We start from the raw sequence: 23,212 nt of genomic DNA, 5'->3' as shown, positions 1-23,212 counted from the left end.
CCAAAACGTGCCCAAAGGCGGATTTTATTGTCTCCTTAAGGTGGCCACCCTACAGACGGATATAGGTGTCATGTGATTACTACAAGAAAATGGCAGACTCTACCACCAATAGACGCAGCAAACAGAGCTCTGATTCAGTGACTCCGGTAAACTTTACAGCAATATTATTAGGAAAATGTAATGAGTAGAGCTTCCCAGCCTCTGGCTTACTCTTGTTGTCAGTAGTTATACTGAAGTCCTTGTACCCCATTGGCAGCTCTGGTGGCCTAGAGCAGCAACATTCTTCACCTGACCAAGGTGGTTGGTCAGTGCGCGCATCTTTACATTGTACTGATGTTTGCGCGTGTCTTGTACTGGCTCCAGAAGTTGATGTGCGATTGATAAAGATGTGAAGTGACAGAGGAAGGTACTCACCATGAGCACACTTTCTGTGGTACGTTGGAGCGTTGGGGTAGCTCTCACCATGCTGTTGGTGAGGCGGTCCAGGGCTGAGGCATTCGTCTAGTCTCTGGGGTCACTGACAGTTTCTGTCTCTCTGCAGCGATAAAATGAAATGCCTCAATGCTGCTGTCCTCTATGAGGTCTATTTACCAAATTCTCACGCTGTGCCGCAGACTTAAATGCTGCACTGCATGAGAAGGAGAGCTATATGGCACTCCCCTCCCCTCTCCATAGCGCTGGTGCACAATTAGGAAGTTGTGCACCATGCACATACCCTTGCACACTAGTGCTCAATAGTGCAAGGATGTCTGTGTGAGATTAGCATAGGTTTTGCACCAGATGGGTACCCTTCCAGTACAAAACACAATGCTTAGACTACCTTCTTAACTTTTCCCACTTTGTATATGAGCAGTACAGTGCAGCACACATGCAAGGTCGGAAAAGGAAGGAGAAATAAAAGCTTTTCACCTTGATAGCCCCTATTTGAAATGGAAGCTGTTTTTTGACGCAAAATCCATCTCTTTTTTTAGTAGATAGGGTTTCGTGCTAAAACCCATGGCTGGTTGCTTGGGAACGCCCATGCACTAAGTACATACAAGTGGAAAAAAACACAACTTATGTGCTGGAAAGTTGAGGGCACATTTATTAAGAAATCAAGAAGCCAATTAGCTGAGCTGCATGAAAGGGCATTAAATGACACATTCCTGTCTTTTCCTTGCACTGGCGCACAATGTGCTGCATAGTGCCAACCCAGGCTTCTTTACACCATGATGCAAGAGTGGCTACGTTGTAAGTAGGATTGTTTTTGTGCAGGAAGGGATACTTTGCTGCACAAAAACAATCCTCTGAGGCATTTTCCTCTTTCAATGTCTGCAGCAGAATGTGTTACAAGGAGAAATATCTTTATTTCTCCTCGTTACGCCTCACCAGAGATGATATACCAATTTGATGTATTACCAGTCTACCAGTAATGGTAAATCTGGGAATGCACCATAATCCATAATTTGATGTGTTGGAGCACCCACGGTCCATCCATGAAACGCTGACCTGGGGCAGAGTAACGCCAAACAGCAATTTGCGCTGCGCTGAATTACTCTAGATTTTTCAAACCATTCAAGGTCACGTTATAAATCTTACTATCTAGTTCCATTGCCCCTTTGACCCCTTGCGTGGCACATGGGTAATGCAACTAGGGGAAAACAGATTTCACATTGATTCGCGTCACTATTGGGACTCAAACACAGCGCAAAATCTTAGTATATATACCTCTAAATGGGGTCTTCCTCGTTGTAAAGGTTGAGTTCTACTCAGATGGTGGGGCTCGCAAGCGGAGGCCTCAGAGTCCCTTCAGGGAAACAACTACATGCAATACCTCCTCATCTGTGTTCCCGTCTGTTGAGGATGTATTGTAGTAAATCAGCGAGTTTGACTTCCAGTGAAGTCCTTTGTTTGTGTTGGTGTACCACTCTGTCACCGGCTTCGAATGTTCAGAGCCATATTTATATGACGTCAGTGCCGCACCGTGTCACAGGCTCATTCGGCCGTGGCTGGTGCGCGCACTGCCCTGTTGGTCCCGCGGGCCCTTATTTATGGAATAATAAAGATCCATAATTACTTCACCTATGTGCCGGTAACCTTATTTACAACAATGGCGACGAGGAACGGGATCCTTTAAGGGCTCGCGGGCAAGTGATTCTGAGGAGATATTTCGAGAAAAAAAAAGAAAAAACCCAAAGAAGACAGTTTCACCAGATAACAGGCACATAGAACAAGAAGCAACTTACATTTATGCTGAGCGCAACGATCGACGGCAAAACGTAAGTGCGCACTGTGAGAGGATGCAACACGTGGACTGTCTGTGAGGAAAGTTGACGGGACGAGCGTGTCGAAGGACGGTGTGATGTAGGGCTTGCTCTGGAAGTGGATTGGAGCAACACCGGACACGTCACACCAACGCTGCGAGCAGGCGCTATTTTGGGTGCAAAGAAAGCCTGTGAGGAATAAACGCACGAGTGGCTAAAGTAAGAATAGCAGCGTGTTGTGAAGGATAAGATGAACAAAGGAAATAAAAACGGAAATAGCGGCGCGCACTTCACTAGAAACCAATGACTGTTGAAATCTTATGCATTGCGACCGCATGAGCTTGTAATAAATGATTCAAAGGTTGGTCGCACTCTGAGCTTGTTACTGATCGATGAGGCAAGGTCAAACGAGGCAATTAAGAAATAATGAAGGAAAATAAATAAATATTAAATAAGTTTGAAGCGCAGCCAAATGAAAGTAACAGTACATGAAAATAGAGGAGGAAATAAAAAGGAAACAAAAAGAAAGTACAACCATAAGCATAATCAGCTAGGAAAAAAAATTAAAAATAAAAGGAAAATGGCGCAAAGTAACAATATATGTGTACCACCATTATTTCTGGAAGAACCAGGGAAGCCAATAATGAAATGGAAGAGCTGGTTAAGGGCATTTGAGAATTACATAGTGTCAATTGATGGAAAGAAGTATGATGCTGAGAGGAAGAAGGCGCTTTTATTCGGACTCTTGGGTAAAACTGGTCAAGAAATTTTCGATAGCCTACCGGAATATGAAAGCCCGCCAGGGGTATTCATACCACTAAGCGAATACCAGGAAGCCATAAAGAGACTGGAGAAACAATTTTCAGAGGAAAGTAACATAATGGTGGGCAGGCACAAATTTGCGCTGAGGAAGCAAGAAGAGGGAGAGACTGTTGAGGAGTATATAGCATGTTTAAGAGTACTAGCAAAAGATTGTGAATATGAAGACATGGTCGATATCTATATAAGAGATCAGGTAGTATTTTACTGTTATTCTAAAAAGGTACAAGAGAGGTTGTTAACGTGCAGGAATCCGATGCTAGAGGAAGTGACGGATATTGCCAAGGGAATAGAACGGTCTCTAATATCAACAAAAGAGTTAGCAACTACCAGTAGTAACTCTAACGTCTTTTATTTACAGGACAAAAAAAAAGTAGAGCCAAGAGGTATTGAGAAGAGTTGGGGTGGTAAAAAAGTAGGAGTAAAAAATTGGTGTTGCTTCAGATGTGGATCACAGGATCATTTAGCTGACTGCAAGACGTGTCCAGCACTAAGTAAGAAGTTTGTGAAATGTAAAAAAATGGGTCATTACTCATCGTTATGTAAAACAAAACGAAGTGTAGAAGGAATGAGAATAAGTGCATTAAGTGAAGCAGAACAGGAAATGTGTGCGAACATTGTGCTGTCCATAGATAGTGTTGATGGGAGGATTAAGGGTCCCATAGGAAACACACTTATTGGTGAGGTAGAGTTAGCATTCACAGCTGATTCAGGGTCACCCATAACATTGATGTCAGACAAAGTATTTGAGGACAAGTGGTCAAATGTTAAATTGGAAGTGACGGATGTTAACCCGAAGGCATTTGGGGGGCAGAACATTGACATGGTGGGTTATTTCGAAGATAAACTCACGTTCAAAGGCAGGAGTGTCATTACTAAGGTATATGTAGCAAAGCGAGGTAGGAACCTGGTGGGATGGAGGGACCTAGCCAAACTAGGCGTAATCCTGGTACCAGGTGCAGAAGAACCATTAATGTTTAGAGAAGACTTATTGCAGGTAGTAAATGAAGTACATGTAGAGGAAGGAACAATGGGCCGAAACTGCATACTTGAAGAATTTAGTGATATTTTCAAGGGTGGTATTGGATGTGTAAAGGGATTTGTACATGAGATAAAGATGAAAGAAGGGGCAATACCTGTTAAGCATAAAGTACGATCTGTACCACTCTCAGTGAGAAATGAATTAAAAGAAGTGTTGTGTAAACTCGAAAAAGAAGGTGTAATCGAGGAGGCTGACGCCTCAGAATGGGTATCTGCAATTGTAGTTTAAAAAAAAAAGACTACTGGAGATATACGTCTGTGTGTAGACCTCAGGTCTTTAAATAAAAACATTCTGGTGAACTGCCATCCCCTTCCTAAAATACAAGAGATACTAACGTCAACTGCAGGGTCTAAATACTTCACTCTAATAGACTTGAAATCTGCGTACCACCAGGTATGCCTAACAGAAGAGTCCAAAAAATTGACAACATTCATTACTCCTTTTGGAGCATATAGGTATGTGCGGCTACCTTTTGGTCTGGCATCATCATCTGGTGTTTTTCAAAAGCTAATGGATTTACTGTTTGGAAACATGACTGGGGTAGAAGCATTCCAGGACGATATATTGATACATACAAAAGAGAGGAGAGAACATCTAGACTTACTGAGCAAAGTAATGGTGACATTAACCCCTTCGGTGCTCATGACGGAACGGTTCCGTCATGAGCCACGGTTGAGCTGTGCTCATGACGGAACCGTTCCGTCATGACCACGCCCGCGCAAGATTCCGTCAGCACAGCGGCGGAATTTGCGCAGCATGGAAGGGGTTAAGAGATAAAGGCATGACAGTTTCAAAAGAAAAATGTAAATTCATGAAGGAAAAAATTGAGTACCTGGGTCAAACCCTAACTTCAAAGGGAGTAACACCTAAGGATGACTTGGTAAGGGCAATCAGGGAAGCACCTGAACCAGGAAATAAGGATGCCTTAAAGTCGTTTTTGGGCCTCAGCGAATACTATTCGAAGTTCATAGAAGGGTATGCAAGTAAAGCAGAACCGTTAAGGCAATTGTTGAGAAAAAACGTTAGATACCAGTGGAAGAAAGAAGAAAAGGATGCTTTTGAAAAAATAAAGAATGACATAGCTAACGCACCAGCCCTGAAACCATACAACCCCAGTTTGAAGAATATCATCACTGTGGATGCCAGTGCGATAGGAATAGGAGCGGTGTTCTGTCAAATGGAAGGCAAAACGGAGAATACTGTCGCCTTTATATCAAGAACATTGAATGAGGCAGAAAAACATTACAGCACAATAGAACGATAGACACTTTCCTGTGTGTGGGCGGTGCAAAAGTTGAAATATTATTTGTGGGGCAAAGCTTTTGAGATTTTCACGGATCACAAACCATTAACGTACATGTTGGATGGGACAGGACGTGGTAACGGCAATGCAAGTTCGAGATTAATAAGATTATTGTCAAGGATGCAGGAGTACAACTTCAGCATAAGACACATAAAAGGAGGTAAAAACTGCAGGGCGGATTGTTTGTCGAGACTGCCAATGTACATTGAGGATGAAGATTCACTGGCGGATATGGAATGTGTGGGGGCATTAATTGATGCAACTGTGATGTGCGACGGATCGATTACAGGAGAAGAATGGTTGGAGAGTGTAAAAGAAGACAACCTGATAAGGAAGGTCATGGAGCATCTGACGTCATCTTGGCCCCCAGTAAGAAACCTTGCAAATGAACTGAGAAGCTACCAGCAAGTAAGCGATGAACTATCGATCGAAAATGGATTCTTGAAGAGATGCGACCTGTTTGTGCCTCCCGCAAGGTTGAGACAAAAATTAATCAAGATTGCACACAAGGGTCACCCAGGTAGCACGGCTACGAGAAACATATTGAGACAATATTATTGGTGGCCAGGTATGACCAGTGAGGTGAACGGGTACGTGGAGAAGTGTGAACAATGCTTAAAAGCTGACAAATACTGGAAGTTGCGCAAAGGGCAACTGCAGATGGTTGAAATACCCAGAGGACCATGGGCAAAAATAGCTATAGACTTTGCTGGACCTTTCCACCTATTGCAAGACGACTGCCGATATATAATGGTGCTGTCAGACTACTACTCGAAATGGGTGCATTACAAATTCACACGAAGCATAACAACGGAATGTGTCATAAAATTCCTGAGAAAAATATTTTCCATTGAGGGACAGCCCAAAATCATAGTGTCAGATAACGGAACTCAATTGGTGTCGCAGCAAATGATGGATTTCCTTGATCACTTAGGGATTGTGCAGGAAAAACACCTCTCTACAGCCCGAAGAGTAATGGTCAGGTGGAGAGAATGAACAGGTTCATTAAGGAAGGAATCCAACTGGCAATTGCGTCAAACATGAATGTGAAAACCTACATGTGTGAAAAAATAGACACGTACAACACTACTCCAAATGAAACCACCCAACATACGCCATTCTTTCTGATGAGAGGAAGAGAGTGTACTAGTAAGATCACGCCGAAGTATGACAAGTGGTATGAAGGAAACGAGAGAGTCGAGAAAATAAACGACACAGTAACAAATATCAGACTGAGAATTATCTCAAAGCAAGAAAAGTCTAAGGCATATACGGATGCAACGAATAAAGCAAAAACAAAAGACATTGACAAAGGAGATTGGGTGATAGTTAAAAAACCCTACAAGGTGGCGAAGGGGGAGTCAGTGTTCAGTGAACCCATTCTAGTTCAACAGGCATCCAAGGGAGCTGTTTGTTTAGAACGTACAGGATGGCGAAGCAAGGATGATGTAGTAAAACTTAAAAAAGGACAAGAAAGAATCATCATGGAAGGAAGAAACAAGCAAGATGCTGAGGACAGCGTATTGCATTGGGAAGAGAGTGCCTCTGCTAGGCACAGCATGAGTGGAACTGAGGAAGGGTGGAATGGAAGTCACGAGGAACCTGCAACCGGTGGTGCGTCAGGGGAAGACAACCCCGACAAGGACTCTGCTTATGCCACCAGGCAAACAAGACTGAGCTCAGAACAAGAATATGACACTAACCAAAAATGCGGGAGCAAGATAGCGCATACTGAGCCCAAGAAACAAGTGGAAGGTCAAGGAACCAGGTTCCAGGAGAGACCTAGAAGAACAATCAAACCACCCAAACGTTATGATGACTTTGAGCTGTATTGAATTGTTGTTGTTGTTGGGAAAGGGAGATGTTGAGGATGTATTGTAGTAAATCAGCGAGTTTGACTTCCAGTGAAGTCCTTTGTTTGTGTTGGTGTACCACTCTGTCACCGGCTTCGAATGTTCAGAGCCATATTTATATGACGTCAGTGCCGCAAGGTCACAGGCTCATTCTTCCGTGGCTGGTGCGCGCACTGCCCTGTTGGTCCCGCGGGCCCTTATTTATGGAATAATAAAGATCCATAATTACTTCACCTATGTGCCGGTAACCTTATTTACAACACCGTCCCATTCATTACACATAAGTCCACCTGCTCCACAGAACCTATCGCCTACCTGAGGTCAAAATACTTCCCCCAATATGGCGCAGATTACCCAGCATGCATAAAGGGTGAAGTACGTCACCAGACAGCCTGTTCTTTTCTCTCTGCACTGCAGAACAATGCTTAGCAAAGTCAAGAGGTAAGGTTTTGTTGCTCCATTATTTATTTATTCTTGTCTCCCTTAGATGACTTGCGCTAGCAGTCTTCTTCTCCAGGGGCCGCACTGCACTACTATGCGTGCCGCACTGCACTACTATGCGTGCGGGTGCTGGTTCATTTATCGGTCACAGCGCTGAGCGTCCTTTAGCCCATGGCTTAATTTTCATTTAATGTGTGGCGCTTTGCCCTGGGCGTCTCGCAGATTTGGAGGCTTTTTGAGGGGGAGCCCTCATTCATTGTTCTTCCGCTGGCCTGTCACACTGTTTTGAAGTCTTGCCTTAGCGGCCACGTGTTGGTTTGCGTCACTTTTGCCCATGTCTGAGGCTCGAGGTACCGAATAACAGCCGGCCGTTGACAAGGTGGAACAGGATATCCGGTTACCCACAATCCTCTGTACAATATTTACATACCCATGGTCCTTTTCACTTTAATGCCACTTTTGATCATCCTGGTCCTTCATTCTCAAATGAATCTACAGATTTATTTTAAATATACATTATTGGATGTCCATATTTTTCTCTCGCTAATATTTGACGTTCATAAAATTGTTAATGGCGTCAGCCCATCAATGAAGTAGATTACAATTTGTTTCCATCTGTCAGTAACAGGGCTCGTTGTAATCTTTGTAAATGTCCGCATATAACCCTGTTTTCATTTGCACTTCGTGTGGTGAATGAGAGCTTGGAGAAATATGTTAATTTTTGATGGTCTTTTCCGACCAAATTCTCTGTTTAAAAAAGGGATTGTGTATCTGTTGTTAATCGTCTGTATTATGAATTTGGAAAGGAAGAAATATAAGCGTGATTCCTGCTATATTCTAGTAATGGTGACTGGTGCTCGGCGACAGGATCATAGCATGTTTCTGAAACCCACAATTCTTTGTGCTGCAGAAGTGATAGGGTGAGCGGACGCAGTCTCTCGAACCTGGATCATGAGGCACAGGGTCAAGACTGGTTTGCATGTGACCAGGTCTAAACTGGGCTGGCATGGTGAGCAAAAGAATGATGGATTTAACCCAGATCTATTTACTTTACTGGCGGTGAATGTTTTGATTTGTTCTTCATTCCGTCCATCAATTATGTCTTTTGCTTTCTCTGCTTTCTCGCTCTAAGAGCACCAGGGGGCATATTTACAAGCAAGCGATAAAAAATTATCGCTGCTTTTGCGGCTGTTTTCGGACGAAAAGTGGCGATAATTTTATCGCCTAATTAGCAGGGCCACGCTAACGCGTGAAACCTTGCTTTAGCGTGGGGATTCTTTACGCCCAGCTTTGCATCTCTAATGAGATGCAAAGTGGGCGTTCCTGACCTGACATGACAGGAGAAGTGTCGCTAAGCGACATTTCTCCTATCATCAAGCCCCACGCTATGAAGCATAGCGTCAGGAAAAGTAGCGATAACCCCTGTTATCGCTACTTTCCTTACGCCTGCTTCAGGACTGACTTAGCCATGATATCCTAAGGAGGGTGGATATCATGGCTAAGTTTGTGAGTCCCTATCAGCAAGCTAACGCCACACTACGTGAGATTATCGCTGGGTTTCCAGCGATAATCTCACGGTAGGCAGTTAGCGTGAGGATTTTTATCGCTGAGGAGATAAGCGTTGCTAATAGCACGCTATCTCAGCGATAAAAATCCTCGTTACCGGCGATAATTATCCTAGCGCTAAGTGCGCTTAGCGATAATTATCGCCGGTTGTGTCACTTTGACTCAGAACACAGAGTCAAAGGGGTGCTCCATGGGTGATGCTGTGGGTGTTCCGACGCAACACCCATGGAACCTGAAGCATTCCCAGATTTACGAGGCATCAGAAACCTGGGAATGCATCAAGATCTAACGCCACCCCAAAGGTGGTGTTAGGGCGGCGGAACAAGGAGAAATGTTTTAATTCCCCCTTGTTTTTCCCTTTTTCTATGTGTTCTGCATTTTGCAGCACACATAAAAAGAGGAAATCCCCTGAAGTGATCAATTTTGTGCAGGAAGGTGTGCCTTCCTGCACAAAATCAATCCGCGCTGTTACACAGGCACCCTTGCACCGTGGTGCAAGCGTGTCTGGGTTGGTGCATGGCAGCCCATTGTGCACCACTGCAGGGGAAAAGGACAGGAATGCTCCGTATCTTATTGATACAGTGCGTTCTTGCCCTTTTATTTTGACACAGGGCAGCGCCGCAAGATTCCTTGCGGCGCTGCCCTGAGCAAAACCGCATAAATGAGGCCCTCAGTTTGGAGGTGTTGGGAATGAGCTACTTGAAACATTTGATTATAGGGTTTGGGACCTCTCCCACTCCCAGTGTTTACTACTGGGCAGCCTGAGGTAAGATGTTGCATAAATTACTGATAAAAGTTGCTCCGTTACATTTATTTAATTTACTTATTTTTATTTATTTATTTGAGGTTTTATATAGCGCGAACATGATCCGTTAGGGTATCAGAGCGCTTTACAGGGATAAACACGTTGCGTACAGTATAGGCATAGGCAAAATACAAGGATGGGGTTAGGGAATTGACTACAGTAGGATAAAAGACAGAGCTATATACAATAAACAGTACAGTACCAAAATCAGCAAGCGACATGTCAGCAATAAAACACGGGGAGCAATTGAATACATGGAAAGGGCAAGCAATACAGGAGATAATGCACAGAAACATAGGCCATGAAAAGGCGGAATACGCAATATAGGAGAGGTTTTGGAGGAATTTGTTCATTACATCCTCTATGGCCCTAATAATGAGTTACGTACACTGAGAGCACGGTACACTCATGTGCTGCAAATCTGGTCCAGTATCAGGTAATTACAAAAATTACCACGTTAGACCAATTTTTCTGGTTGTAAACACACAAAGAATTCTCAGTTCGGAGGGATTTTATGCATATGTTTACCATCTGTTTGCGCAAGTGGTTAATGTATGTCTGGAACTCTAGGTGGGGGTAGTAGTGGATCTAAGGGGAAATTATTTTTTGGCAAAGGAGGCATTGTATGCCCCTGTTAGAAAAAAGTGTAATGAGGCTTGGCACCTGCTGCAGCCAAAGCGCCACTTAATTCTTCTGGCTGGTTTTACCAAATGGAAAAATTGGGTCAGGTTCTCTCCTATACAGAAAACCTGGGTGTGGAAAAATCTGTTCTCTTGTACTCTGGGCAATATTTACAAGCCCCTATCGCCACCACAATGCGACTTTCAGTGACGTTGTAGTGGCAATAGGGGCCTTGCCCTATTTACAAGGCAGCGTTAAGATACTTAACGTAGCTTAACGCTGCCTTGTAAATAGGGCACCCTTTCATGCTGTATTTAGCGTGAAAGCGGAAGGTAATGAGTGTTGTGGTGGGCGTTCCACCGCAACACCCATCGATTTTAACGATGCCCTCTATTTACAAGGGCAGCTTAAATAGGAGGCAGTGCCAAAATCAAGACCAGGGAAAACCTTGTCCTTAACAGGCGCAACAAGGAGAAATGCTTTATTTCTCCTTGCTTGTGCTGTGCTGCGTTGTGCAGTACACCGAGAAACAGCAAATTGCAAATTGCCCATGATTGTTTATGTGCAGGAAGGTTCCATTCCTGCACATAAAAAATAATTTTAAAAATGCTGTTTTGCAACTTCGATGTGTGCTGCATTAAGCAGCACACGTAGAAGTTACAAAACGGCATTTCTGCACATAAACAATCTTCCCCTCAACGCAGACACCCTTGCACTATAGTGCAAGGGTGCTTGAGTTGGCGCTAGGCTGCTAAGTTTAGCGCCACAGCAGGGGAAAACGCAGGACTACACCATATTTTTGTAAAGATGGTTTTAGCCCTGCATTTCTGAAGTGGCAGAGTGCGGCATTAAGCTAGGAAGGCTAACGCCACACTCTGTAACTTCATTTTAAATATGCCCCTCAGTTGGAGTGGAGTCCATGTAGTAATTCTGCTCTAGCTGACTTGTAATTAGAGCAAATGCATGAATTATTTTCACACCTTCCTGCTATTTTATCTGTTACCTTTAGTTGTCCCAGGTTACATCCCAGGCACAGTTTTAATGCAACCAAGATGGTGCCTATGGTGCCTGGTTGGTTAGTGCTATTTGGAACTCCTGTGGTTGACCCTACCTCTGGTGTAGACTGTCATAGGGTTTGTAGTTTGTGCCTCGACTATTTGATGAGTCCTAGTCTGGCTTGATTCTGTTAATTTGTTTCTCCATAGCACCAAACGGTAAATATCCAGGAGTTAGAGTTTTTAGAGACAGGTTTTTAGAGACAGTCAATGCCAGAGGATGCACCACAGACAAGACGTCCTACCTGCTGAGGGCCCTATGCATGGAGCTTGGGGCCCTGAGACATGCATCACCGTGGACTCCATAGTGTGTGGTTTGTATTCCAGGGATGCACACACTTAGAGATGTCAGGACATCTGGATGCTCCTGTCCTGTTTAAAGATGTTCTTCTGTTTTCCAGAAACCATCTGGTACTAGTGAAGAATAAGATATGGACCCTGGCATGCCCTAAGATAATCCACAGGCTCATGTGTGACTACGCGGTAATCAATTGATCAGACAACGCCAGGGGTGACTATGCTTGAGGACCCGAAAGAGTTTCCCTGCCCTGCTGGGGGAGTAGGAAGTCCCTGGAGGAAACACTAATCCTGTTTTCTCTTTTTCTCCTAACTCCAGCAACAAAACAGTGATCGGGGAGCAGAGTGGTTCGAAGTAGAGGTTGAAAAGAATTGGGGAGGGGATGGAACCTTGTGGGATACCTTGCTACAGCCTGACTGGATCTGAGATGGTTTTCCCAATTTATATTATTTGGGTGTGGTTTGTTAGGTATTAGGTGAACCACTTAAGGATAACACCATCAATCCCTATTCATCACGTCTGGGTGTCTAACAAATTCTGGTGGTTGACTGTGTGAAGTGTAGAAAGAGGAGAGGTTGAGGAGCACACGTGCACAGGAGTTTCCAGTATTGATGATGTGGTGGGCGTCTTCAACAATCTGCAGAATTACAGTCTCAGTGCTGTGGCCCTGATGGAATCCGGATTGAAGGGAATCAAGGAGGTTGTTGGCCTGGATGCCTAGAAGAGGCAGGGTGTATACTGGGCAGAAGTTGCTAAAGTTGTCAGGTGCTATGACAAGTGTCCAGTGCTTGTTTTCTTTAGGACAGGAGATCTTTCACCCCTTTTTAGACAGTCTGGGAATGAGCCCTGATCCAGGGATGGGTTAACTAAGGTTGTCTAGATGGGGAGAAGCAGTTTATCTGTGGATTTGCTGGTGGTGCCTGAAATGGCATCAAAGAGATGGTTATAGGGTTCCAGCTTGGATAGGGTTGGTAGTAGATCTGCAGTGCCTTGCAAGACAGTTTCTCCTCATCTATGTTGTCGAGTTTGACTGGTAGGGAGAGGTTCATGTCTTTACTTTTTTGTCGAAGAACTCTACAAAGTTATTGCATAGGATCTCAGATGTCTTCAATGGGGTTTTGAGGGAGGGTTGTTGGCTGGAATAATTACCTCAAATACTTTTTTGGTCTGTTCATGGCCATACTCAGGAGGAATGTGATATGTGATGCCTTGGCTTTAAGATGTGGTCTTTGTAGTTTTGTCTCATAGCCCGAAGCTTTGTTAGACCTAATGGGGGGAGGCGGGGGGTGGTGCTTGTCGCTAGAATTTCTCCAACTTTCTGATATATTTCATTTCTTTGAGGAGCGCTTTTGAGTACCAGGGACAAGAGTTTTTGGGTCACCTGTATTTGCTCATGACAGGTGTGAATTACCCAATCAAGGAGTCCAAGCAATAGTTGGAATTTTCCGTGGACTCATTGATGTTGAGTTGAGGAGCTATTGAGGAGAGCTTTGATAGGGTTAAATGTTTCAATATTGATGTTACTTGTGTCTTTGAACCAGATGTTTTCTTTCTTTGGTTGTCCCAGGGTTTTCTTGTTAGAGAGAGACACTGAGAGGGGATCTGTAGGTGATCTGATCAATCAACCGGAAAGGGGTCACTGGTCGAAAGGTGAGGTGTTCTGGAGATTATTAGATTGAGAATGGTGCATTTGCAGGATGCACATTTGTGGCAGTGTTGAAGGAGGTTGCTGTCTTCTAGGAGAGCAACAAAGTTGACGAGCCGTTTCTTTCCTTTGGAACCCCATTGAAGGTGATGTAACTGAGAAAGATAATGTTGTCAGAACTCACAAATTATGCTGTGAAGAATTCAATGCACTCTTCGATCAAAGTGCTGTTTTGACTGGGGAACTGGTACCTCTAGCCTTAGGTATGTTCTACCTAAGGCTATAGTTATCTTGAGAGATGATTTCCAGCGATAAACTCTGGAACGATTGAAAGTGGCTATTGCGGAGCAGCTTACTGCTCAAACAGTTCGGTAGATGACCACTAGGCTCTCACCTTGTCTGCCTTCTGAGTTGTTTCTAAGACTGGAGTGGGGGGGCAGCAGGAGCAGAAGTACACTGGGGCACATCAACAAGCAGGCGATAAAAAATGATCACCGCTTTTGCGTCCGATTTCGGCCGAAAAGCGGCGATAATTTTATCGCCTAATCAGCAAGGTCACGCTAATGCGTGAAACCTTGCTTTAGCATCAGGATTCCTAACGCCCAGCTTTGCATTTCTAATCAGATGCAAAGTGGGCGTTCCTGACCTGGCATGACAGGAGAAATGTCGCTAAGCGACATTTCTCCTATCAGCAAGCCTAACGCTATGAAGCATAGCGGCAAGAAAAGTAGCGATAACCCCTGTTATCGCTACTTTCCTTACGCCTGCTTCAGGACTGACTTAGTCATGATAGCCTATGGAGGGAGGATATCATGGCTAAGTTTGTGAGTCCCTATCAACTAGCTAACGTGAGATTATCGCTGGGTTTCCAGCGATAATCTCACGTTAGCCAGTTAGCGCTAGGATTTTTATCGCTGAGGAGATAAGCGCTGCTAATAGCACGCTATCTCAGCGATAAAAATCGGCGCTAGCCGGCGATAATTATCCGAGCGCTAAGTGCGCTCAGCGATAATTATCACCGGTTGTTGTTGATATGCCCCACTGTTTGTAGTATCGTTCAGCCAGGTTTCAGTGAGGACCAAAATGTCAATGTTGTGTTCGATGGTCGTGTCTGAGAGTCAAACACTGTCTTGAGGCAGTGTTTGACTGCAGAGCGGCAGTTGTGCAGCATCCAAGCAAGGGTGGAACTGGCAAGTTTGTGCTCAGTTTTACCTAGAGGATGAGAGGTGATATGGATCAGGTTAGAGTATAAGTTGTGATTTTGGTTGGGCATAACGAAATGATCTCGAGTACGGTTAAAGATAATGGTGGGAAAGGAATGCCGTTGTGGGGTTGGCTGGGGATCTGAGTGTCGGAGGCTTTGGTGTTTTCATAGAATATTACAATGTTCTGCATTTTGTTCTCTTTGAGTGGGGAGTATGTCCGTTTATGTTTGGGGAAAACAATTATCCCTAGGGATTATGTTTGGAAAGGGGCGCTTGCAGGGTAGTTCCAGACCTCGTCATGATGTGTTCATGGCTCAAAGTTTTAAGAATTTTTATTTGCACTAATTTGGGGGCATATCATCAAGGACCGGCGATAATCATCGCTAAGCGCACTTAGCACTAGGATAATTATCGCGGGCTAACGTGGAATTTTATCGTTGAGATAGCGTGCTATCAGCAACACTTATCTCAAAAGCGATAAAATTCCAAGCGCTAACTGCCAAATGGGAGATTATCGCTGGAAATCCAGCGATAATCTCACAAAGTTTGGCGATAGCTTTTTGATAGGGCAGGACAGACTTAGCCATGATATCCACCTTACATTGGATATAATGGCTAAGTCAAACTAAAAGCAGGCGTAAGGAAAGTAGCGATTACCAAGGTTAGCGCTACTTTTCTTATCGCTATGCTTGTTAGCGTGCCCATTGATAATTGGAGAAATGTCGGTTAGCGACATTCCTCCAGTTATTTTGGGACGGATACCCACTTTGCATCTCATTAGAGATGTAAAGGTGGGAGCCACGGGAAAGGGAGCTAATGCAAGGATTCACGCAATAGCGTGACCTTGCTGATAAGGCGAGAAAAATATCGCCGCTTTTTTTCCGAAAACGGACGCAAAAGCGGCGATAATTTTATATCGCCTCCTTGCTGATATGCCCTTTGGTTTTTTGGTACTGCATAGATAAGCTATATGCTCCAATGATAATGATACACTGTATATGTGGATGTGCTTTACTGTCACATGCTTCAGTTATACTTACCTAAATACTGTTTAACTTATTTCTGTGTTCTATGTTATGGGATCTGGTTTCTCCGTCTGTTCCACGTAACGGTTTCTTCTGAAGGATTCCGTTGGATATCACCTGAAGAGGAATCTGGGGGCATATTATCAAGCACGGCGTTAAAATTATCGCCGCTTAATCGGCAGAAAACTGCCGCTGAAGCAGCGATAATGGGCTTGATAATATGCCCTTGAGAATTCTAATAAAAGTCCATGTTGACACCAGAACATGGGCTTCTATGGGAATTCCCTGCGGCATATTATCAAGCCCATTATCGCCGCTTTAGCGGCAGTTTTCTGCTGCTAAAGTGGCGATAATTTTTACGCCGTTTCTTGATAATATGCTCCTTAGTGTTGCGGGCTCCCATTTTGCTTCATGAATAAACAATGGGGCTAACTTACAAGCCCCTATCGCCAGGGGAACGTCACATTTTCTGACGTTGATGTGGCGATAGGAGCTTTGCCTTATTCACAAGGCAGCATTAAGCCACTTAACGTGGCATAACGCTTTCTTATGAATAAGGCCCTCTTTCACGCTATACTTAGGATGAAAGGGGTGGGCAGTGGGTGTTGCGGTGGGCATTCCACCACAACACCCATTGATCTTGACACTGCCCCATATTTAAAAGGGCAGCGTAAATACGAGGCAGTGCCTAAATTAAGACCAGGGAAAACTTGGTCTTAAACAGGCAAAACCAGGAGAAATGTTTCATTTCTACTTGTTTTTGTTGTTTCTATGTGTGCGTGGTGCATTGTGCAGGACACATAGAAATAGCAAAAGGTGACCCTTCCAGCGCATAAACCATCAATAAAATAAATTACGTTTTGCAACTCCTATGTGTGCTGCATTAAGCAGCATACAGAAGTTTCAAAATGCCATTAAAGATTGTTTATGTGCAGAAAGGGACACCTTCCTGCACATAAAAAATCTTCCCTTACAACGCAGGCACCCTTGCACTATGGTGCAAGGGTGTCTGTGTTGACGCTAGGCAGGTAAAATCAGCGCCAGCGGAGAAGGAAATTCAGGGCTGCACCGTATCCTTGTAAATATGGTGCAGCCCTGTGTTCTGGAAGTGGTGGAGCACGGCGTTAAGCCAAGGTGGCTAATGCTGCGCTCCACCACTTCCTTGTAAATATGTCCCAATATTTCTGCCTTATGTTGTGGTTCTTCCTGACAGAGACGTAGGAATCAGCAGCGGAAGAGGCGGGACCTAAGTAGGTCATTGGGTACCCACAATTCTTTGTGCTGTAGCTGCAAGTCTCTGATGCTTGTCAGATTGCTTATCTGTGACATTTCTGTGTTTTCTGTATGCTGATGTGTGACATTTTAGTGACGTGTGGCATTTTGAGTGACACTTTAATACGATCAGAAAGTAATGTTTTTGCCCATGCAATGAAATAAGGGACATATTTACCAGATTGTGGCGCAGTGCGGCGAGTCACCCTGCTGCGTTGCATCACAGGGAAAGAGCCGGAATGCACTATATTTAATGCAATACGGCGCATTCCTGTTCTTTCCCATGCCCTGGTGCACAATGCACTGCCTACTGCCAACGCAGGCACCCTTGCACCATGGTGCAAGCTTACCTGGGTTGCATGTAGGATTGTTTTTGTGTAGGAAGGTACACCTTCCTGCACAAAAACAATCCTGTGGGGCATATTCTTCTTTCTTGCAGCACACATAGAAAGCGGAAGTAAAGAGGAGAAATAAAGCTATTTCTCCTTGTTATGCCTCCGTTGGGAAGGTGTCTTTTTGGCGCATCCCCAGGTATACCAGTTCTAGTAAATCTGGAAATGCGTTGAAAACCAAGGGAGCTGCATTGGAAAATCCATGCAAAGCCCATGGAACACCTTCCCAGGGTAGAGAAATGCAAAGCAGCAATTTGCACTGTGTTACTCCAGATTTAGAAAACCACTCAGGGCCACGCAAGTTGGCCTTGTGTGGCTTTATAAATCTGTTTTTTGAGTTGCTTCACACTTAGACCATGTTACATGGTGCTAGTCTGTCATAACAGGGCTCATAAATATGGCTCAAAGCTTTGGAAATGACCCCATTTTGTTTACTTGAATGCTCTAAAAACAACATCACACTTTAGCTGCTTCTGCATCTTCTCTAACCTGCTTCCACTGTATTTCACTCAGAGTGCCAAGGGTGGAATGTGTATCCCATGGCTAGGCCTAGAATATAAGTGTCATAAATGCTTATATCACTAGCAGCAATGGATGGCAGATGATATACAAGAACATAACGTGAACACGGCTCACCTCGCTTACCTTAAATCTATTATTAGCAAAAATACACCCAGGATTATAGCATTGCCCTATTAGATAAAACTGCTCTTAAAATGTACTCGACGAGTACGCCTCATATGTGATATCTTCATCCAAAACTGGCTTTTGTAGTCAACAATGTGAAACAGTGTTCTGAGACTTGGGCTAAAAACAACAACTCAGTCAAGGTGGGTCACACAGTTCCAGCTATGAACATATATTCAAAAACTTCAGGTCAAGACACACCTAAGGAGCAGAAATGGGGGCATCTTAACAAGGGCCAGCGATAATTATCGCTGGCCCCACATAGCGTTAGACATATTATCGCCGGCTATCGCTGAAAATTATCACCATGATAACACTATATTAACAATATATAGCGCTATGGCGATAATATTTCAGCGATAGCGGTGTTAACCATGGAACATCGCTGGTTTTCCAGCAATGTTCCATGGAAAACAGCGATAACATTGCAGATACGACTCTTTGGTCGTATCAGCATAATCCACCTACCATTATTAGTATGCCTTAGTCTGGAATTTAACAGACGTTAAATTCCAGCGTTAAGGCCGAGGTAGCGCAATTTGTTTTATCGCTGCACCTCCTTGTTAATATCGCGAAGCTGCCTTCGCGATATTTTTATGTGTTGTTTTCACAGCCACGCCTTCTTTGCATCTCATTAGCGATGCGAGGCGAGGCTCTGATAAAACGGGTCTACATCAAAGAAACACGCGCTAGCGTGTCCTTGATGATATGCGATATAATTATCGCCGCTTATCGCCCGAAAACGGACGCTAAAGTGGCGATAAATATATCACCAACCCTTGCTAATATGCCCCGTGGTGAGTACGTCGAGAATATATGGAGGAGGGGGTCAGGACTGCAGCAGCTTCTGTGATGCATGGGATGCCGAAATACACAGGTGGATGCATAGGGACGCCCAAGCTCTACCCATGTAACTCTTGACGCCAAGTAATGCAACGCAGCGCCATGCGCTGTTTCTGCTTCTTTGTATTGTTTAAAGAAGGCAAAGCCAGGCCTTTTAAAGCTTAGTACATGCCAAAAATTGTTTTGCTTCGGGGCTGTACCACAAAAATTACACAGCCCTGACCCAAAATCTTAGTAAATCTGTGGCTTAGGGCAATATTTATCACTCTTTCATGCTGAGCTGCATGAAATGGGAAGGGCAGGAATGGGCCATATTTAACATTATATGATTCATTCCTGCCCTTTCCTAGCTTCCAGTGTACTTTAGAATCCACTCATAGAAAGAGGAAAAAACCAGGAGAAATATAGATGTTTTTCTTTGTTGCAACTTACCTGGGAAGGCGCTGAATTTTGATGCATTCCTAGGTCTACCACTAGTGGTAAATCTGGGAATGCGACAAAATCCATGGTTGAATGAGTGGAAAACTCATGCTCCATCCATAGATCGCCAACCTAGGCCAGGGCAATTTGCGCTGCCTTGTGTTACTCTAGATTTATCAAACCACCAGGGTCACGAAAAGTGGCCATTCGTGGCTTGATAAATCTCACATAGATTTTGCATCGTCCTTGTGCCTTCTTGGCGCAAGTGCGGCCCAAAACATTGATAAATCTGGCCTTCAGTTTTTAAGCTACACTGCTGTATTTTGTTTTTGAGTTCATTATTGGTGGGTAAACATCTTGTTTTGTCATGTGGGCATTGGGAATGGGAGTTAATTTGGAAAGGTTTGGTTTTCGGCTCGAAATTTAACACTGATTAGGGCAAATGTATTCAATCTATCAATTAATCAAATAATTTGTAAAGCGCACTACATACCCGCAAGGGTTTCAAGGTGCTGAGGGGAGGGGGGGAGGGGGAGGGGGTGCTGTTGCTACTGGTCGAACAGACAGGTCTTGAGTTGTCTCCTGAAGTTTAGCAGGTCTTCGGTTTGTTGTAGGATGGGAGGGAGGGTGTTTCAGGTCTTCAGGAAGAAGGAGGTCCAGTCCAGGGCCTTGTCTCGGATCCCTGTGTCGTGCAGTCGTGTGCGTAGTGTGTGGTGGTAGACGGTGTCGAAGGCGGCGGAGAGGTCCAGAAGGATGTATTCAAACTTTATTTGCTCTGGGCCCACCCCCAAAAAATGTTTTAAAGTCAGGCCCCTTCCAAAACTTTATGGAATGAGTAGGGAGAGTGAGAGAGTGGGAAGGACAGAGCTGAGGTTAATGAGCTCATTCCAGGGGTATTTTGTTAGCAGCTCATAATTCACACTAAGCGTGAAACATATAAAAGAGCATATATATATATATATATATATATATATATATATATATATATAAACTGAACTAGACCGAAAACACCACTCCCACAAGATTTCACTGCGCCACTTTTAGGACACCTCTGCGTCAAAACCTTATGCCTGCTTCAAGCAGGTGTAAGTAGTGACGCAGTGTAGTGGGAATAGGCCTCAACACGCATTGCTGGAGTTGCGTCGTGCTTGCAACAGGACTCCAGCAATGCGTGACTTTTCCGCCAACAGATGCATCAGAATTTCTGACGCATCTGTCAATCCTTGCGCCATAGTGCGCCGTATTGTAAATACGGCGCATCTATGGTGGCGCAAGGGTTTCTAAGGGTGGCGCAGGGAAAGTGACGCTTCTGTACAGATGCGTCACTTTCTTGTAAATCTGCCCCAGGGAGATTAAGTGATTTGCCCAGAATCACAGGATGTTCAGAGTCATTGCCAAGACTCAAACCCAGTTCCCCAGATTCGAGGTCAACAGCCCTAGCCGTTAGGCCAACTCCTCTCCCCTCATGATAGATGCGGCCCTTAGTAGCAGACTCTCCCCTCTGCCTCTTTCCCACCAGTCTTGGCCATCACTCCAGTCTTGAAATAGACTCTCTTTCCCTTTCAGAATAAATGAGCTCCCGCGTGTTGCTCGTCTCTTTGCAGCAAGAATGCCCTCAGCCTTAATACTCTCCCTATGCCTCTATTACAAAGTTATGCTGCCATAATTGTGATGCAGTAGGTCCTTCACAATTTTGGCCCCAGTGCCACTTCACCTGCCTCACTGCTGAGAGCTACTGTCTTGTAAAGTGGAAAGTCTCGTCTGTCCCTTTTGCCACCTCTCTGAAGCCTAAAGCTAAGGTGTCTCCTCTGCTTCAATTTCCTCCTCTCTTGGTCCATTGGTAGGATGCCCAAAGCAACACTGCCACAGCAAGGGTGCACTGAGGCCTAATGCAAGCAGAGAATGATTGTTAAAGAGGCATAATGGGGGGTTTAGTTTGTCCCTCATACTCCTGGGCCTGGTGCCACTGCAGCCAGCAGCACCAATGATACCTACACCTTTGCCCATCCCACTGGGCCATCATACCCAGGCCTTCGGCCCAAAGCAGACAGTCTGCGCCTTTGTGTAAACAAAGGGAAACATACCACATCTCCTCCCACCGTTCCCTGGGACCTGTTTCCTGCACAGTAAGGGTGATCTGAGCCCCAGTGTTAACAAGGAAAATACTCCTTCCTGCTAGTAACACATCCATAATTGGGGTGCAGCACCCTCACACCAATGGCCCAATTCCAATGCACCTGCTGCACTAATGGTAGTGACGGCCCTTTTCAAAAAAAGAGCCAGCATTTTTCAACACTTTCTTTCTGGCATCTCATCTTCTGAGGAAGCGGGGAAGCTGTCTAGATCCATTTGTAAATGAAAACGTTAGACCCCCACATAGTGCCCGCTTCCCTGAGCCATCTCTCTGATGCTATCAAGGAATTTCACTCCTTTCTGTTTTTTCCTGGGCCATTCCCCCAAGGCCCCAGGAGGCCTCTTCCCTGCCACCCTCTCGACTCACCTGAAAGGACATCTGCATGTAAACAGAAGCTGAAGTTGGCAGCTTGTATGGACACTAAAGTGACCGGTGTTTTTAATTTTACAAAAACAGTTCCCATACTTCCTGGTAAAAACGACCTATTAATGCAGAGCTGGAGGTACCTCTGAGTAAGAGTGAAAGGAGGGAGTCTAAAGTGCTTTCGTTTAAGGAGTCACAAGAAGCCTCATGATGACAAAGATCTATTATTTTTCAGAGGTAGTGTAAGAATGCTGAGTTTTGGATGTGACTTTTTAATAGGCTTGTAAAAATGTCTGCACTAGGTACAGTCTTGTTACCTTTTACTAATATGTATTCTTTCAAATCACTTGTTTCATCATATACACTGAATCATTGTGCGACAGCCTGTCTTATACTGAGTATAATACAATTGTAAAAGAATGACTTACATATTCACAGTGCTTTCTGTTACATGCTGGGACCCCATAGCACTATAAATACACATGGGCCTCATTTATGAGAAGTGGCGCGTCGCTGCGTTAAAGCAGCGATGCGTCACTTCTCAGTGCGCCCTCCTTGCGACACCAATGATGCATCATATTTATAATATGACGCATCATGTTGCAAGGAAGGACAGATACGTCAGTATAACTGACGTATCTGTCGGCGCAAAAAGTGGCGCATTGCTGGAGTTATGTCGGATGCCTGACGCAACTCCAGCAATGTTCCTTTCACATGGGGCAAGCCCCATGTGAAAGGGCCAGTGACACCCTTATGCCTGCCATGAGGCAGGCGTAAGGTTTTGACGCATTGGCGTCCTAGAAGTGGCGCAGCGAAATCTCATAGATTTCGCTGCGCCACTCCTACAACCCTTTCTTGCGGGGGTACGCCCACCCTGCATACATTATACCTGGCGCAGGTATAATGTAGCGCAGGGGTTTACGAAGTGACGCAACTACCTAGATGCGTCACTTCGTAAATATGGCGCAACATGGCGCATGTTTTACACCACTGGTGCGTCACAAAAAGTGACGCACCGGTGGCGCAAAAGTGACGCAGGGGCTCATAAATGAGCCCCACATGTCACTACTCTGGACTGCGTCAACTAGGATTCAATTCTGGTACTCTCTGGTGTCACAAATACACATGAATGAATGACTGAATGAATTGAATTCTTGTTGAGCGCAGCTGCCACCCCAAG

The 23,212-nt window shown here is 44.6% G+C and overlaps 1 long non-coding RNA gene across 1 annotated transcript in view; it reads left to right on the top strand.

The window, feature by feature from the left end:
• Positions 1-7,425: 7,425 nt before the first annotated feature.
• LOC146835284 (uncharacterized) overlaps positions 7,426-23,212 on the top strand; it is a 42,653-nt gene continuing 26,866 nt past the window's right edge. Inside the window, exon 1 of the long non-coding RNA XR_014960404.1 lies at positions 7,426-7,701. This is a non-coding gene — a long non-coding RNA (uncharacterized LOC146835284). The remainder of the gene's footprint in view (positions 7,702-23,212) is intronic.

Source organism: Triturus cristatus, chromosome 4_2, assembly GCF_964204655.1.
Source record: "Triturus cristatus chromosome 4_2, aTriCri1.1, whole genome shotgun sequence".
NCBI lineage: Eukaryota > Metazoa > Chordata > Amphibia > Caudata > Salamandridae > Triturus > Triturus cristatus.
This window is presented reverse-complemented; position numbering and strand designations above follow the sequence as displayed.